Here is an 18,059-nt window from a genome sequence, read left to right on the forward strand (position 1 = left end):
TTCGTAGTCTTGGAGTCCGGCGGATAATGATAGTCCGGCTGTCCGGACACCCCTAGTCCAGGACTCCCTCAGTTATCTTTATTCTTTATAGCATACATGTCATCACAATAATCATCTAAATAGGAGGCATGCTTTCATCATAATAAATTTGCTCATCAAAACTTGGGGGACAAAAAATATCATCTTCATGAAACATAGCACCCCCAAGCTTGTGGCTTTGCATATCATTGGCATCATGGATATTCAAGGAATTCATACTAACAACATTGCAATTATGCTCATCATTCAAAGATTTAGTGCAAAACATTCTAATGCATTCTTCCTCTAGCAATTGAGCACAATTATCGGAATCCTTATTTTCACGGAAGCCATTAAAAAGATGAAGCATATGAGGCACCCTCAATTCCATTTTTTTGTAGTTTTCTTTTATAGACTAAACTAGTCATAAAACAAGAAACTAAAAGATTCGATTGCAAGATCTAAAGATATACCTTCAAGCACTCACCTCCCCGGCAACGACGCCAGAAAAGAGCTTGATGTCTACTATGCAACCTTCTCCTTGTAGATGTTGTCGGGCCTCCAAGTGCAGAGGTTTGTAGGACAGTAGCAAATTTCCCTCAAGTGGATGACATAAGGTTTATCAATCCATGGGAGGCGTAGGATGAAGATGGTCTCTCTCAAACAACCCTGCAACCAAATAACAAAGAGTCTCTTGTGTCCCCAACACACCCAATACAATGGCAAATTGTATAGGTGCACCAGTTCGGCGAAGAGATGGTGATACAAGTGAATATGGATGGTAGATATGAGTATTTGTAATTTGAAAATATAAAAACAACAAGGCAACTAATGATAAAGTTGAGCACAAACGGTATTGGAATGCTTCGAAACAAGGCCTAAGGTTCATACTTTCACTAGTGCAAGTTCTCTCAACAATAATAACATAACTGGGTCATATAACTATCCCTCAACATGCAACAAAGAGTCACTCCAAAGTCAATAATAGCAGAGAACTAATGAAGAGATTATTCTAGGGTATGAAACCACCTCAAAGTTATCCTTTCTTATCGATCTATTCAAGAGTCCGTAGTAAAATAACACGAAGCTATTCTTTCCGTTCGATCTATCATAGAGTTCGTACTAGAATAACACCTTCAGACACAAATCAACCAAAACCCAAATGTCAATTAGATACTCCAATGTCACCTCAAGTATATGTGGGCATGATTATACGATATGCATCACACAATCTCAGATTCATTTATTCAACCAACACAAAGTACTTCAAAGAGTGCCCCAAAGTTTCTACCGAAGAGTCAAGCCGAAAACATGTGCCAACCCCTATGCATAAGATCACAAGGTCACTGAACCCGGAAGTTGATCACCAAAACATACATCAAGTAGATCACGTGAATATCCCATTGTCACCACAGATAAGCACATGCAAGACATACATCTAGTGTTCTCGAATCCTTAAAGACTCAATCCGATAAGATAACTTCAAAGGGAAAACTCAATCCATTACAAGAGAGTAGAGGGGGAGAAACATCATAAGATCCAACTATAATAGCAAAGCTCGCGATACATCAAGATCGTGCCAAATCAAGAACACGAGAGAGAGAGAGAGAGAGAGAGAGAGAGAGAGAGATCAAACACATAGCTACTGGTACATACCCTCAGCTCGGAGGGTGAACTACTCCCTCCTCATCATGGAGAGCGCCGGGATGATGAAGATGGCCACCGGTGAGGGATCCCCCCTCCGGCAGGGTGCCGGAACAGGGTCCCGATTGGTTTTTGGTGGCTATAGAGGCTTGCGGCCGTGGAACTCCCGATCTATTGTGCTCCTAGATGTTTTCGGGGTATATGGATATATATAGGCGAAAGAAGTCGGTCATGGGAACCACGGGGGCCCATGAGGGTGGGGGCGCGCCCAGGGGGGTAGGGCGCGCCCTGGACTCTCGTGGCTTCCTCGAAGCTTCTCTGGCGTCTACTCCAAGTCTCCTGGATTGCGTTTGTTCCAAAAATAACTCTCCCGAAGGTTTCATTCCGTTTGGACTCCGTTTGATATTCCTTTTCTTCAAAACACTGAAATAAGCAAAAAAATAGCAATTTGGGTTGGGCCTCCGGTTAATAGGTTAGTCCCAAAAATAATATAAAAGTGTATAATAAAGCCCATAAACATCCAAAACAGATAATATAATAGCATGGAACAATAAAAAATTATAGATACGTTGGAGACGTATCAGGGGGATTAGATCCTTCACTTTGTAAGACGGAGTCGGCATCTTCTCATTTTCCAAGTCATAAGCCGGTTGATATCTAGAAAGATCTGTTTCATTGACAATCAGACTGGCCAGGGGACTTATTGTCACATCCCTAGTTCTGGTATGCTCAAGGCTAGCTGTCATGTGTGCATCATGTTTAAATTCCATTTAAATTTGAAATGAGGATTTGTGAAACCCTTAGAATCATCTCTGGAAATGACCCAAATGAAAAAGTGCTCCAAAAAGGTCCAAGAAAATGTTCATGTTGCTCTATGATAATATTAGACAGAGATAAAAATCAAACAAATATTTTTAGGAGCTCATAAGTATTTATTTTGGGCATTTGGAATTAATGCGGTAATTATTTGCTTTGGATATATATTGTTATATATATAAAATATTGTCCAAAAATTATGCCAGTTGTTTAGGAGCTCTGGAATAATGCCACTAGCCCCTACAAAAATTGGCATAAGAAAATAAAATGGTTTAGTATTTTTATTAAACCAAACAAATGTAAGAAAAATAGAAAAGAAAAACAAAGGGAAAACCTTACCTGGACCTACCTGCGGCCCAGCTCCTGTGCTGGCCCGGCACTGCGCAGCCCAGCAGCTGGCCCAGCCCGCCTCCTCCCTGTCGTCTTCCTCCTGCCAGGAGGACGGGCGCGTGCCCGACGCGCGCGCACCACCGCGCCACGCCACCTCCTCCCTCCCTGTCTGCCTGTCCCTCCGTGATGCATCTGGACGCCGCCACGCCGCCCCCCGGACCCTCTCACTCTCCCCCAATCCTCTCCTCTCCTCTCCCTCTTCCTCGCTTTCTCTCTCATGGCCGAACGCCACCACTGCCACCGACGAGCACCACCATAGCCATCGCCTCCCCCTTGCCTCTCAGACACGCACAGGAGCTCCGCCTCCTCGCTCTGTAGCCTCTCCGCCAAGCTGTGCATCGCCGGATGCCCCGTGGAGCCGTCGCCGTCGCCTTCATCACCTCTGGCCGCCGTGGATATCCGTCGCCGCTCACCGCCGTCAGCGCCTCCCTCGAGCTCTCCGTCGTCTCTTCCGGTCCCCTGTGAGCCCCCCGCGTCGGTTCCCCCTCCTCTCCTGCCTCCTCGTGCGCCGTAGCCGCGTGCCCGCTCAAGCCGAGCTCCGGCCGCCGCTGCGAGCTCCGCTCCGACGAGCTCCGGCACCCTCGCGGCTTCCCGTCTGCTCCCCTGGATGCGGGAGAGCACGGGCTATGCCCTGGTGCTCTCAGATGCCGCCCCTGTGGCCCCCAACGCGGACGCCGCTGCGTCCTGTGGTCGCCGCTGACGACCTCGCCGGCCTGACGGGTGGGCCCCGTCGGCCAGGTGATTAATTACCGCCTATCTAACCTCTGACACTGACTAGTGGGCCCCGTGCCCCCTAATCCTTTTAATTAAGCAAATAACCCCCTGTTTAACCCCGTGTCAGTCACGTGTGGACCCCACACGTCAAGTTTGACCTGGAGTGACCTGTTGACCTGCTGACGTCACTCAGAAATTCCCGAAAATTAGCAAAACTTCAAAAAATCATAGAAATTCAACCGTAGCTCAGATTAAAATAAGTCATATATGAAAAATTATCAGAAAAATGCAATCTATCCATCTTTTCTAGTTTCATGCATGACAAACCAACTTATACCTACTGTATAAGTGAAAACATGTAAATGGCATTTATAAGAGCTTAATTTGGATTTGCATTTGAACTCTTGGTTCAAATGAACTTCAACCAAATGATTGCTAGATGCATTAGCACAAACAACTTAACATCTACATGCCATGATCATGCATCATATTGTTGCATATGTTGTGTATTGATTGTCGACACCGTTCCTTCTCGATAGGTCCTGCTCCGGAGACCGTTCCAGAGTACCTGTCTGAGGAGCAGTGCCCCCCTGTTGATCTACCAGGCAAGCAAACCCCCTTGTTCATTCCGATACAATCCAACTCTCTCGCTCCTGATCTCAGTTATTGCATTAGGACAACAACGATTCATCTGCTACTTTGTGCCACGGTAGTTGAACCCATTCCTCTGCATGACCTGTCATTGCCACAGTAAATAGTTGAAACCCACTAGCATGTGTAGGAGTTGATTGAGCCATGTTGTGTTCCTACCATGCTATGCCTACTATTGCTTAGAGTTGTGTCAGGTCTGATTCATTAGGAATGAATTGGAGTGTTACGATATGTTCTGATGCTGAGAGTGAAGTGTATGAACACGATTTGGTAAAGGTAGTGGTGAGAGGCCATGTAGGAGTACATGGTGGGTTGTCTCACTGGAACCGTCCTTAAGCACTGAGTTCTATGTATGTTGTCCAATGACTCGATACTACCACACATTGGGATCCTTAATTGACTTTCTCGACTTATTAACCAACTTGATCTCTGTCCAGGAGTCGCAACTAGTTTTTGGTGTTTGTAGGTAGTGCTATTTTTCTACCAAGTGGCACCCGGCAGGGTTGGCTTGGGACAGACTAGGCACACGTGGCCTGGTGTACCGAGTGGCACCCGGATGGTGGGCTCGGGAACCCTGCACACATCGTTTGGGTCCATGAGCGACACCCCGGCCGGATCTCCTTCCGGATGGAACCCGAATAGGCGATAAACCTGGGCTAGAGTCTTGTGTGGTCAGTCAGGTCGTGCCCGACACCCTTGCCAGGCTTCCGCTTGAAGGTTGCCGAGATGCATGACGTGTACATGGCGGTAAGTGGCGAGAGCGTGTGTGAAGAAGTACACCCCTGCAGGGTTAACATGATCTATTTGAATAGCCGGGTCCGCGGTTATGGACTTCTTGGATGCTTACATGGTACATAGACAACTTGAAGTGGATACTATAAAATGCTCAAGACAAGTGTGAGTGCTACGGATGGCCATCTCGTAGGGAGACAGGGATGAGTCCATAGTAGTGTATTGTGTGGTGATTAGTGGACTCGTGTGCGCCATCTCACCTCAAAGAAGTTCTCGTAGTCGTAGAACAAGATAGCCACTGAGTCAAAGCTGGCTTGCTACAACTAAACCCCACATTACCATCTTGATACAAATGCATGTATGATAGTATCTGATGTAAGTCTTGCTGAGTACCTTTGTACTCATGTTGCTTTATTTCTGTTTTTGCAGCGGAGACTTCAGTCTTACTAGTGTTCTCGTGGACTTCGACGAGTAGCTTGTACCTCAGCTACGATCTTGATAGGATGCTGTAGATAGTCAGGCTCTTCAGCCTTTTTCATTTGTAGATGTCTGTACTCAGACATGTAATGCTTCCGCTTGTTGCTTGTTTGCTCTGCATGTTGGGTCATGTGACCCCTACTTGTAATAAATGCTATGATGGCTCTTCTGAGCCTTTATCTATATGAGTTATTGAGTTATGCTGTGATGCCATGTTGTACAACACATACTTGCATGTTATGCGTACGTGTAATGTGTATTGCTATGTGTGGGATCTGACTATCTAGTTGTTTATCCTTAGTAGCCTCTCTTACCGGGAAATGTCTCCTAGTGCTTCCACTGAGCCCTGGTAGCTTGCTACTGCTCCGGAACACTTAGGCTGGCCGGCATGTGTCCTTCTTCGTTCCTGTGTCTGTCCCTTCGGGGAAATGTCACACGGTGTCTACCGGAGTCCTGTTAGCCTGCTACAGCCCGGTTTACCGGAGTCCTGCTAGCCCAGTTGGTACAGCCCGGATTCACTTGCTGATGACCGACACGTTCGTTGCTGGGTCATGTATGCCTGTCCCTGTAAGTTAGTGCCACTTTGGGTTCACGACTAGCCATGTCAGCCCGGGTTCTTTGTCATATGGATGCTAGCAACACTATCATATAAGTGTGCCAAAAGGCACAAACAGTCCCGGGCATGGTGAGGCGACACCCGTGGGAATACCGTGCGTGAGGCCGCAAAGTGATATGAGGTGTTACATGCTAGATCGGTGTGACTTAGGATCAGGGTCCTGACACGTATGTCCTTCACGCAGGCGGCAAAGTCTTTTTTATCATAAGTGGTGCCATCCTCTTTCAAGCTTGGGTACCCGGTAGATATATCAACCGGGTCTAGCTCCAGTAACCATGCTTTGGCCCGGCTTAAGGCCGGGCCTAGATCGGTGTGACTTAGGATCGGGGTCCTGACAGCTTTGGTATCAGAGCCTGACTGCCTATAGGATTATCAAGCAAAACTGGTCGAAGTTGAGTCTAGAAATTCTCTAGTTATGTAAGGGAATTGATTGTGGGAAGGAACGTAAGGCTCTTTTTACTCCTTATACCTCATGGCCTTCTGATCTGAGTCATCCTATCTTTCCTGCGGGGATAAGGTACTAGGCTTTCTCTTCTGTCTATCAGGATCACGTGTTACTACTCCGTAGTCCCATAGGATTGGTTGATCAGAGTCATATTCCAGTTTTTGAGTACTTTCGGTGTAGCCTGATTAGTACTATCTCAGAACCTTGAGTGATGATGTTGAGTATGTTACTACCCCATTTTAGCAGGATGTCTCATTCTGAGCATTTTACTGCCGTTATGCTGCCGGAATTGCCCTAGGAGTTCGAGAGTTACTAATTTCCTTATCCTACATTCTACAGTCGATAGTTGATGTTGATTCCGTCCTTGGTTTCGTTTCTCAGGATGTCATCAGTCAAGCGAAGTTCTGTTGCTCGTAGCCAGAACCACGGATATGGTAGGGATGAGGATCCTCCCGACCCGCCTTCATTGACAGAGTTCATGTTAGAGATGGAGAGGAACAAGCGTGAGTCCAACCGCTTGTTGGCACGTATCGAGGAGAACACTGCACATCAGTTCAAAGGGTCTGCTACCATTCATGACTTCATTCGCTTGCACCCACCCACCTTTCATCATTCTATTGAGCCACTCGATGCAGATGACCGGCTCCGTAGCACCACTCATAAGCTGCGTTCCGCGAACGTAGCTGAAGATGACAAGGTCACCTATGTCACAGACCACCTGGAAGGTCCTGCTAGTCTTTGGTGGCAGAACTATGAGGCTATGCTTCCAGCTGGCCAGATTCCTACCTGGAGGGATTTCACTGAGGCTTTTCGCGAGCATCACATTCCCCAGGCCCTCATTGATCGCAAGAGAGAAGAGTTCTATAGTTTCACCCAGAATAAGATGGTTGTTGATGCTTACAGTAGAGAGTTTGAGAACCTTGCCTGCTATGCATCAGAAGAGGTGTCCACGGACACCAAGAAGCAGGCTAGGTTCCGGAAGGGTCTCAACCCCAAGTTGCATCGTGATCTCCACCTACATCATTGTGATACATTCCAAGCTCTTGTGAACAAGGCCATTAATGCAGAGACAGCTCAGCTCACTTACGAGGAGTCTCGTAAGCACACCTGTTTCTCAGAAGCGTCGGATTTGGATTCCAAACTCCGCTCTTCCTTCCGAATATGCACCGAGACCATCTTATGTGGTGCCTCCCCCGTCTCAGTCGTATGTTCCACCCAGGTCTACTGATAGACCGCTTGTCAGTGCGGGTCCACGTCCAACTTCAGGGACTTGCTTCACTTGCGGGAAGCCAGGGCACTATGCACGTGACTGCCCTCAGGCCAGTTATGTTCCACCCCAGCCCAAGAAGTCTGTTGGCTGCGTTAAGCCATCAAGCGAGATGATTAGTGCCAAGCCAGCTTGCACTAAACGTGGACGTGTGCATCACATCTCAGCTAAAGACGCTCATGATGATTCGGATGTCGTTCTTGGTACACTTCTTGTCAATTGTCATCCAGCATCGGTTCTATTTGATACTGGAGCATCCCATTCTTTCATCTCTGAAGGCTATGCCCGTTTGCACGACATGTCATTTTGTGATATGCCAACTCCGCTTGAAATCCAAACCCCAGGGTCTAGATGGCAAACTACCAGAATCAGCTATGGTAATGAAATCCTTGTCGATAGACTTGTATTTCTTGCATCACTTGTAGCCCTCAAGTCCTCAGATATTAACATCATCTTGGGTATGGACTGGATGACAGCTCATCATGCCAAGATTGACTGTTACACCAGATTTGTTCAGCTTACACACCCATCTAGCAAGATAGTCACGGTCTCCACCAGAGTTGCACAGCGTCAGCTCTATTCTCTTAATGCCAGCCCTCTTCCAGACCTTGAAGATATCCCTGTAGTCCGTGACTTTCCGGATGTCTTTCCAGAGGAACTACCAGGTGTTCCACCTGACAGAGATGTAGAGTTCGTCAAAGATCTTATCCCAGGAACCGCTCCAATCCCTAGGAGACCTTACAAAATGGCACCTTTAGAACTAGCCGAGCTTAAGAAACAACTTGATGAGTCCTTGCAAAAGGGTTTCATCCGTCCTAGTTCTTCTCCTTGGGCTTGCCCCGTCCTCTTCGTCAAGAAGAAGGATGGTACGGACCGGATGGTTGTAGATTATCGTCCCGTTAATTTGGTCACGATAAAGAACAAATATCCGCTCCCTAGGATCAACGATCTGTACGATCATCTCGCTGGATCCTCAGTCTTCTCCAAGATGGATTTGAGGTTAGGCTACCACCAAATCAAGATCAGAAACGGGGACATCCTCAAGACAGCCTTTGTCACTCGTTATGGCCAGTACGAGTACACCGTCATGTCCTTTGGTCTAACCAATGCCCAGCCACATTCTCTCGCTTGATGAACCCGATCTTCATGGATTACTTAGATAAATTCGTCGTGGTTTACCTCGATGATATTCTTATTTACTCAAAGAACGAGGAAGAGTATGCCGAACATCTTAGACCTGTGTTAGAAAAATTCAAAGAGCACCGCCTTTATGCCAAGTTCTCCAAGTGTGAATTTTGGTTGCCAGAAGTGACCTACCTAGGCCACGTAATCTCTGGTAAGTGCATTGCTGTCAATCCCGAGAGAGTTAAGGCTGTTCTCGATTGGACTCCACCTGAAACAGTCAAACAAGTTAGGTGTTTCCTTGGTCTAGCCAGCTATTGTCGCCGCTTTGTTGAAAACTTCTCCAAAGTAGCCAAACCCCTCACAGAACTTCTTAAGAAAGATAAAAAGTTTGCGTGGTCCCCACAGTGTGAGTACAGCTTTCAGGAACTGAAAAGACGCCTGACTTCTGCTCCCATACTTGTGCCACCGGATTTCACTAAAGACTTTGTTATCTACTGTGATGCCTCACGACAGGGCTAGGTTGCATTCTTATGCGGGATCGTCATGTGATTGCCTATGCATCTTGTCAGTTGCATCCACATGAGGAGAATTATCCTACACATGATCTAGAGCTGGCAGCCGTAGTCTATGCACTCAAGACCTGGCGACATTACCTTCTTGGTAAATGTTGCGAGATCTACACCGATCATCAGAGTCTCAAGTATATCTTCACCCAACCAGATTTGAACCTTAGGCAAAGACGTTGGTTGGAAATGATCTCAGATTATGATCTAGCGATTACATACACCCCAGGCAAAGCCATGTCATGGCTGATGCACTAAGTCGTAAATCCTATTGCAACAATCTCATGTTGCAGCAGGGCCAACCACTTCTCCATGAGGAATTCTGTAAGCTTAATCTTCACATTGCTCCTCACGGATTCCTTTCTACCTTGGTGGTGAAACCTACTCTTGAGGATCAGATCATAACTAGCCAGCAGTATGATACGGGTATTTCTCGAATCAAGGATAACGTGAAGAAGGGAGCTGCTGGTAGTTTCTCTGTTGATGATCGAGGTTTTGTTTTCTTCGAGAACCGTTTGGTGGTCCCCAAGAAGCAGCATCTTCGACAACTGATTCTTAAGGAGGCGCATGAATCTCCTCTCACAATTCATCTCGGTAGTACTAAGATGTATCAGGACCTACGCCAGAGGTTCTGGTGGACTAGGATGAAGAGAGAAATTGCTCAGTTTATCACTAACTGTGACGTTTGTCATCGCGTTAAGGCAGAGCATCAAAGACCTGCTGGCACCCTTCAGCCTTTAGCTATTCCTGAATGGAAATGGGATAAAGTTGGTATGGACTTCATCACCGGCTTTCCCAGGACCAAGAGAGGGAATAACGCTATCTTCGTAGTCGTTGATCGTCTCTCCAAAGTGGCACACTTCCTACCTGTACGAGAGAGTATCACTACTAGTCAGCTAGCTGACTTATATATTTCTCGAATAGTATCACTTCATGGTGTTCCACTAGAGATCAATTCAGACCATGGTAATCTTTTCACTTCTCATTTCTGGGAGAGTTTCCAGACTGCCATGGGAACCCATCTTTCCTTCAGTACCGCTTTCCACCCTAAGTCGAGTGGTCAGGTGGAAAGGGTCAATCAAATTCTCGAAGACATGCTTAGAGCTTGCGTTATCTCATTCGGTATGGATTGGGAGAAATGTCTTCCTTTTTCCGAGTTTGCTTATAACAATAGCTATCAATCCAGTCTCAAGAAAGCTCCTTTTGAGATTCTCTATGGACGAAGATGTCGAACACCCTTGAACTGGTTAGAAACTGGTGAAATACAATTCTTTGGACCGGACATAATCCAGGAGTCAAAAGAGCAAGTTCGCATCATTCGTGATAATTTGAAAATAGCCCAGTCTCGTCAAAAGAGCCAATATGATCGTCATCATAGGGATATGACTTATGAAATTGGCGACAAAGCTTACCTTCGGGTTACTCGTTTGAAGGGTACCCATCGTTTCGGTATCAAGGGCAAGTTGGCTCCTCGTTATATTGGTCCTTTCGCATTCTCGCTAAACGAGAAGAGGTTGCCTACCAGTTGGAACTACCCCCACATCTTTCTCGAGTTCATGATGTCTTCCACGTCTCTCAACTCAGGCGTTTCTTCTCGGATCCTATCCATGGAGTGGACCATGAAACGCTTGATCTCCAAGATAACCTCACCTATCGAGAGTACCCTGTTCGCATTCTTGATCAAGCAGAGCTTGTCACTCGACGTCATAACATCAAGTTTCTTAAGGTTCAGTGGTCTCATCATTCCGAGAGAGAAGCAACTTGGGAGCGAGAAGATCGTCTTCGACTGGAGTACCCCGCTTTCTTTCCATCGACCCCTGAATCTTGGGACGAGATTCTTTCAAGTGGGGGCGAGTTGTCACATCCCTAGTTCTGGTATGCTCAAGGCTAGCTAGTCATGTGTGCATCATGTTTAAATTCCATTTAAATTTGAAATGAGGATTTGTGAAACCCTCAGAATCATCTCTGGAAATGACCCAAATGAAAAAGTGCTCCAAAAAGGTCCAAGAAAATGTTCATGTTGCTCTCTGATAATATTGGACAGAGATAAAAATCAAACCAATATTTTTAGGAGCTCATAAGTATTCATTTTTGGCATTTGGAATTAATGCAGTAATTATTTTCTTTGGATATATATTGTTATAATATAAAATATTGTCCAAAAATTATGCCAGTTGTTGAGGAGCTCTGGAATAATGCCACTAGCCCCTACAAAAATTGGCATAAGAAAATAAAATGGTTTAGTATTTTTATTAAACCAAACAAATGTCAGAAAAATAGAAAAGAAAAAGAAAGGGAAAACCTTACCTGGACCTACCTGCGGCCCAGCTTCTGTGCTGGCCAAGCACTGCGCAGCCCAGCAGCTGGCCCAACCCGCCTCCTCCCCTGTCGTCTTCCTCCTGCCAAGAGGACGGGCGCGTGCCCGACGCGCGCGCACCGCCGCGCCGCGCCACCTCCTCCCTCCCTGCCTGCCTGTCCCTCCGCGATGCATGTGGACGATGCCACGCCGCCCCCGGACCCTCTCACTCTCCCCCAGTCCTCTCCTCTCCTCTCCCTCTCCCTTGCTTTCTCTCTCACGGTCGAACACCACCACCGCCGCCGACGAGCACCACCTTAGCCGCCACCTCCCCCTCGCCTCTCCGACACGCACAGCAGCTCCGCCTCCTCGCTCTGTAGCCTCTCCGCCAAGCTGTGCATCGCCGGACGCCCCGTGGAGCCGTCACCGTCGCCTTCATGACCTCCGGCCGCCATGGATTTCCGTTGCCGCTTGCTGCCATCAGCGCCTCCCTTGAGCTCGCCGTCGTCTCTTCCGATCCCCTTTGAGCCCCCCCGTGTCGGTCCCCCCTCCTCTCCTGCCTCCCCGTGTGCCGTAGCCACGCGCACGCTCGAGCCGAGCTCTGGCCGCCGCCGCGAGCTTCGCTCCGGCGCCCTCGCGGATTCCCGTCTGCTCCCCTGGATGCGGGAGAGCACGGGCTACGCCCCGGTGCTCTCAGACGCCGACCCCGTGGTCCCCAACGCGGACGCCACCGCATCCTGTGGTAGCCGCCGAGGACCTCGCCGGCTTGACGGGTGGGCCCCGTCGGCCAGGTGATCTGTGGTAGCCGCCGAGGACCTCGCCGGCTTGACGGGTGGGCCCCGTCGGCTAGGTGATTAGCTTAGTGCTAATAACCGCCTATCTAACCCCTGACACTGACCAGTAGGCCTCGTGCCCCCTAATCCTTTTAATTAGATTAGTTAGGTTAGACACTGACATATGGGTCCCATTGGTCAGGTTTGACCTGGACCGACCCATTGACTCGCTGACGTCACGCTGACGTTAGGCTGACGCAGTTATTCATTTTCTGGATTTAAAATTAATCAGGAAATTCCAGAAAATGATTCAAATTTCAAAAAATCATAGAAATTCAACCGTAGCTCAGATTGAAATAATTTATATATGAAAATTATCAGAAAAATGCAATCTTTCCATCTGTACTAGTTTCATGCATGAAAAAACCAACTTATACCTACTGTATAAGTGAAACACTAAAAATGGCGTATATAAGAGCTTAATTTGGAGTTGCATTTGAACTCTTGGTTCAAATGAACTTCAACCAAATGATTGCTAGATGCATTAGCACAAACCACATCACATCTACATGCCATTTTCATGCATCATATTGTTGCATATGCTTGTGTTTCGATTGTCGACACCGTTCCTTCTCAATAGGTCCTGCTCCGGAGACCATTCCAGAGTACCTGTCTGAGGAGCAGTGCCCCCTTGTTGATCTACCAGGCAAGCAAACCCCCTTGTTCATTTCAATACAATCGTACTCTCTCACTCCTGCTCTCAGTTATTGCATTAGGACAACAACGATTCATCTGCTACTTTGTGCTGCGGTAGCTGAACCCATTCCTCTACTTGACCTGTCATTGCCACTGATGTGTAGGAGTTGATTGAAGCCATTGATGTGTTCCTACCATGCTATGCCTGCTATTGCTTAGAGTTGTGTCAGGTCTGATTCATCGGGAATGAATTGGAGTGTTACGATATGTTCTGATGCTGAGAGTGAGGTGTGTGAACACGATTTGGTAAAGGTAGCAGTGAGAGGCCATGTAGGAGTACATGGTGGGTTGTCTCACTAGAACCGTCCTTAAGCACTGAGTTCTATGTATGTTGTCCAATGACTCGATACTACCACACATTGGGCTCCGAGCGCTTGACTCTCTCGACTTATTAACCAACTTGATCTCTGTCCAGGAGTGGCAACTAGTTTCTGGTGTTTGTAGGTAGTGCTATTTTTCTACCAAGTGGCACCCGACAGGGTGGGCTTGCGACACACTAGGCACACGTGGCCTGGTGTACCTAGTGGCACCCGGATGGTGGGCTCGGGAACCCTGCACACATCATTTGGGTCCGTGAGCGACACCCCGGCCGGATCTCCTTGCGGATGGAACCCTAATAGGCGATAAACCTAGGCTAGGGTCTTGTGTGGTTAGTCCGGTCGTGGCCGACACCCTCGCCAGGCTTCCGCTTGAAGGTTGCCGAGATACATGACGTGTACATGGCGGTAAGTGGCGAGAGCGTGTGTGAAGAAGTACACCCCTGCAGGGTTAACATGATATATTTGAATAGCCGGGTCCGCGGTTATGGACTTCTTGGATGCTTACATGGTACATAGACAACTTGAAGTGGATACTATAAAATGCTCAAGACAAGTGTGAGTGCTACGGATGGCCTTCTCGTAGGGAGACAGGGATGAGTCCATAGTAGTGTATTGTGTGGTGATTAGTGGACTCATGTGCGCCATCTCACCTCAAAGAAGTTCTCGTTGTCGTAGAACAGGATAGCCACTGAGTCAAAGCTGGCTTGCTACAACTAAACCCCACATTACCATCTTGATACAAATGCATGTATGATAGTATCTGATGTAAGTCTTGCTGAGTACCTTTGTACTCATGTTGCTTTATTTATGTTTTTGCAGCGGAGACTTCGGTCTTACTAGTGTTATCGTGGACTTCGACGAGTAGCTTGTACCTCCGCTACGATCTTGATAGGATGCTGTAGATAGTCAGGCTCTTCAGCCTTTTTCATTTGTAGATGTCTGTACTCAGACATGTAATGCTTCCGCTTGTTGCTTGTTTGCTCTGCATGTTGGGTCATGTGACCCCTACTTGTAATAAATGCTATGATGGCTCTTCTGAGCCTTTATCTATATGAGTTATTGAGTTATGTTGTGATGCCATGCTGTACAACACATACTTGCATGTTATGCGTACGTGTAATGTGTATTGCTATATGTGGGATCTGACTATCTAGTTGTTTATCCTTAGTAGCCACTCTTACCGGGAAATGTCTCCTAGTGCTTCCACTGAGCCCTGGTAGCTTGCTACTGCTCCGGAATACTTAGGTTGGCCGGCATGTGTTCTTCTTCGTTCCTGTGTCTGTCCCTTCGGGGAAATGTCACGCGGTGTCTACCGGAGTCCTGTTAGCCTGCTACAGCCCGGTTTACCGGAGTCCTGCTAGCCCAGTTGGTACAGCCCAAATTCACTCGCTGATGACCGACACGTTCATTGCTGGGTCATGTATGCATGTCCCTGTAAGTTAGTGCCACTTTGGGTTCACGACTAGCCATGTCAGCCCGGGTTCTTTGTCATATGGATGCTAGCAACACTATCATATACGTGTGCCAAAAGGCACAAACGGTCCCGGGCATGGTAAGGCGACACCCGTGGGAATACCGTGCGTGAGGCCGCAAAGTGATATGGGGTGTTACATGCTAGATCGGTGTGACTTAGGATCGGGGTCCTGACACGTATGTCCCTCATGCAGGCGGCAAAGTCTTTTTTATCATAAGGGGTGCCATCCTCTTTCAAGCTTGGGTACCCGGTAGATATATCAGCCGGGTCTAGCTCCAGTAACCATGCTTTGGCCCGGCTTAAGGCCGTCCTAGCTCCGGCTCTTGCAGATGATCAGTTCATCTCACTAAACCTCTCAGGCAGAATGGAAAGCTTCCTCAACACATCAACCAAGATAGTAGGGGCTTGGTTAGATGGAGAAATTGTGGCTAATGCGTGCTGAGCCCTTATATAAAGCTTCTCCACTAGTGTGTAACCGCCTTCAACTTCACAAGCATAATAATCGTGGATGGATTAGAGGCGGCTTATATAATCAAGGAAGAAATTTAAATGGATACTAGTGAGGCGACTTACCAAAGATAGCAGAAACCATTTGAGACACATGGCATTTTAAGCCGGCAAGTTCAGTGGTTGTTTCCTGGAGAGCCACCTCCGCCTTCTCAGCCCGCTGTGTCAAGGCCGTCTTCTCTTCAGCCCAAGCACTTTTTTCCACTTCAAAGCTGGTTTTCAATTTTTCTATTTCAGTCACGCTGAATTGGAACTTTGAGTTCGCCTTCCGGGTCTCAGATTCTTGCAGCTCCAAACGAGCCTTCAAGTCCGACAACTCTGATTGAAGTTGAGTAGTGGTGGTGTTTACGTATACCGGATCAAAATCATAATTCAGATTTAGCTAAAAACATGAAGTCCCAAGCCTTTTGCAAGCAACAACTCTTGGCACTTGGGGGCTAATGTGTGCCGAAAAAATTACTCATGCAACGGCTTATGTGAATAAGTCCCAAGCACTTTGCGAGCAAGAGTACTTGGCACTTGGGGGCTAATGCATATTGCTTGTCTCATTACTATTTTATGGTGACCCGGTTGTGCTGCAAACAGCCACAGCTGGCTCATGAGAATTACACAAATAAGTTCTACTTTCTACGAAAGGATATAAAGGACCGGCTCATTCATCCTGATTAAACCGTCCCTTGGGGGCTACGGATTCAGAGTTAGTGTCACGCCCAAGATGCGACCCTATCCTAAAGGACCTCGAAGGTCCAACCAAGGATAGAAGCGCATCTTGAAGACGCTTTTGCAAGGTGGATATCATTACATCATACCATTACATAATAGTTGGGGATACATACAATAGGAATACAATGCCACACGAATACAACATTATCATACATAAGAGCACCATCCGACTACGGATGAAACACAAATAGAAACTCAAACGACATCCACCTTGCTAGCCCAGGCTGCCGACCTGGAACCTATCCCGTGATCGAAGAAGAAGCAGATGAAGAACTCCAAACAAGCATGGCACAATGTAATGAAAAGAAGAGCATCTCATGATGAACATTTTGATATATTGCACGCACAAAACGGAGCTACATGCAAGAAGTTACAGGCACCACAATATGCACACTTAAAATGGTTTTTCAGGGACTTAGTAGAAAACGACCTCGCAGGGGGTGGACATGTCCGGGCCAAACCGGACACGTCCGACGTCGGAGGCTGACGAGCGGGCCCCACGTGGTCGTCCTCAAGCTTGGGCCAGGGGCAGTAGGGGACGCCGGAGACGGTTGATCCGGGCGAGGGGAGCTCGTCCCCGGCCGGATCCGACGATGATGGGGCCGGGCAGCGAAGGGGGGGGGGTGCGGCCGGTCGCAGCGAAGCTCGGCTCCCGTGGCGGCGGGGCGGAGCGCGGTGCCTGGGGTTGGTGAGAAGGCACGGGGCAGCGACCTGCGAGGAAGAGACCGACGGGGTGAGGGAGAGGGCCAGAGGAGGAGAAGGGGTGTGGCGGCGACTGGCCTGGCTGTCGGCGGCGGTGCGGCAAGACTCGCCGGCGGGAGGCGGCGGGGTCAAGGTGACGGGCGGCGGTGCGCTCGGAGGAGAGCGGCTCGGGCGAGCGCTCCGTCACGCGGCGGGACGGATCGGGCCCCGATGGGCTTGCCGGGGCCCGATCTGGGCTCGACGGGCCCGTGGGCTTCATGGCGGCGCGACGAGACCAGGGCGACGTGGCCAGGCCACATGGCGGGCGCCGGTTGGCCCTGGTGGCGGCTGGCGGCGGTGCTGCCCACTAGGGTGGCACCACGTGGCGGCGGTGAGGTGGAGGCGCGAGAGGAGGCCAAGTGGCGGCGGCAGAGCGGGCCTGCGCGAAAAAGGAGGTGGGGGCGCGGCTGGAGGTAGGGGTAGGCTAGGAGGGTAGGTTTAGGCCAAATTTGGCAGGGGAAGGCGTCCATATGTAGGGTAAAAGCTAGGGTTTGGGGAAAATAGGAGGTTTTCGGACCCTCGGAATTCGATCTGACGGATCCGATCGAAGGGGAGGCTAACTGGGTTAGTGGGCTGGTTTAGTGGGCTGTGAAGAGGGGCCTCGGGCTGAGGGGAGAGAAGAGAGTGATGCCCGGCGACTGTTCCGGAGACCGAAATGTCCGGCGAAAATACCGGCAACGGTGCCACTATATTTAACGGTTGGGCTATCAAACGAGCTCCGAATGCGATGAAACTTGACAGGCGCTCCTCTACACTATAATAAAACCGCACGCCAAGTTTCATCCCATTCCGACAACATTTTTCGGCCACTCATAAATAATATTTCAGAGGTGCCACGGGCGCGTGCGAGTGTGGCTGTGCTCAGAACAGACAACAGAGAGAACCGGGGGGATCCGGATGGATGCAAGTTTTGAAAAACATGCAGATGAAATGCAGATGATGACATGGCAAAAAGCAACACGCAAGCAAATGACATGGCAACAATGACGAATTGCTGGAAGACACCTGGCG

Source organism: Triticum aestivum, chromosome 7B, assembly GCF_018294505.1.
Source record: "Triticum aestivum cultivar Chinese Spring chromosome 7B, IWGSC CS RefSeq v2.1, whole genome shotgun sequence".
Classification (NCBI taxonomy): domain Eukaryota; kingdom Viridiplantae; phylum Streptophyta; class Magnoliopsida; order Poales; family Poaceae; genus Triticum; species Triticum aestivum.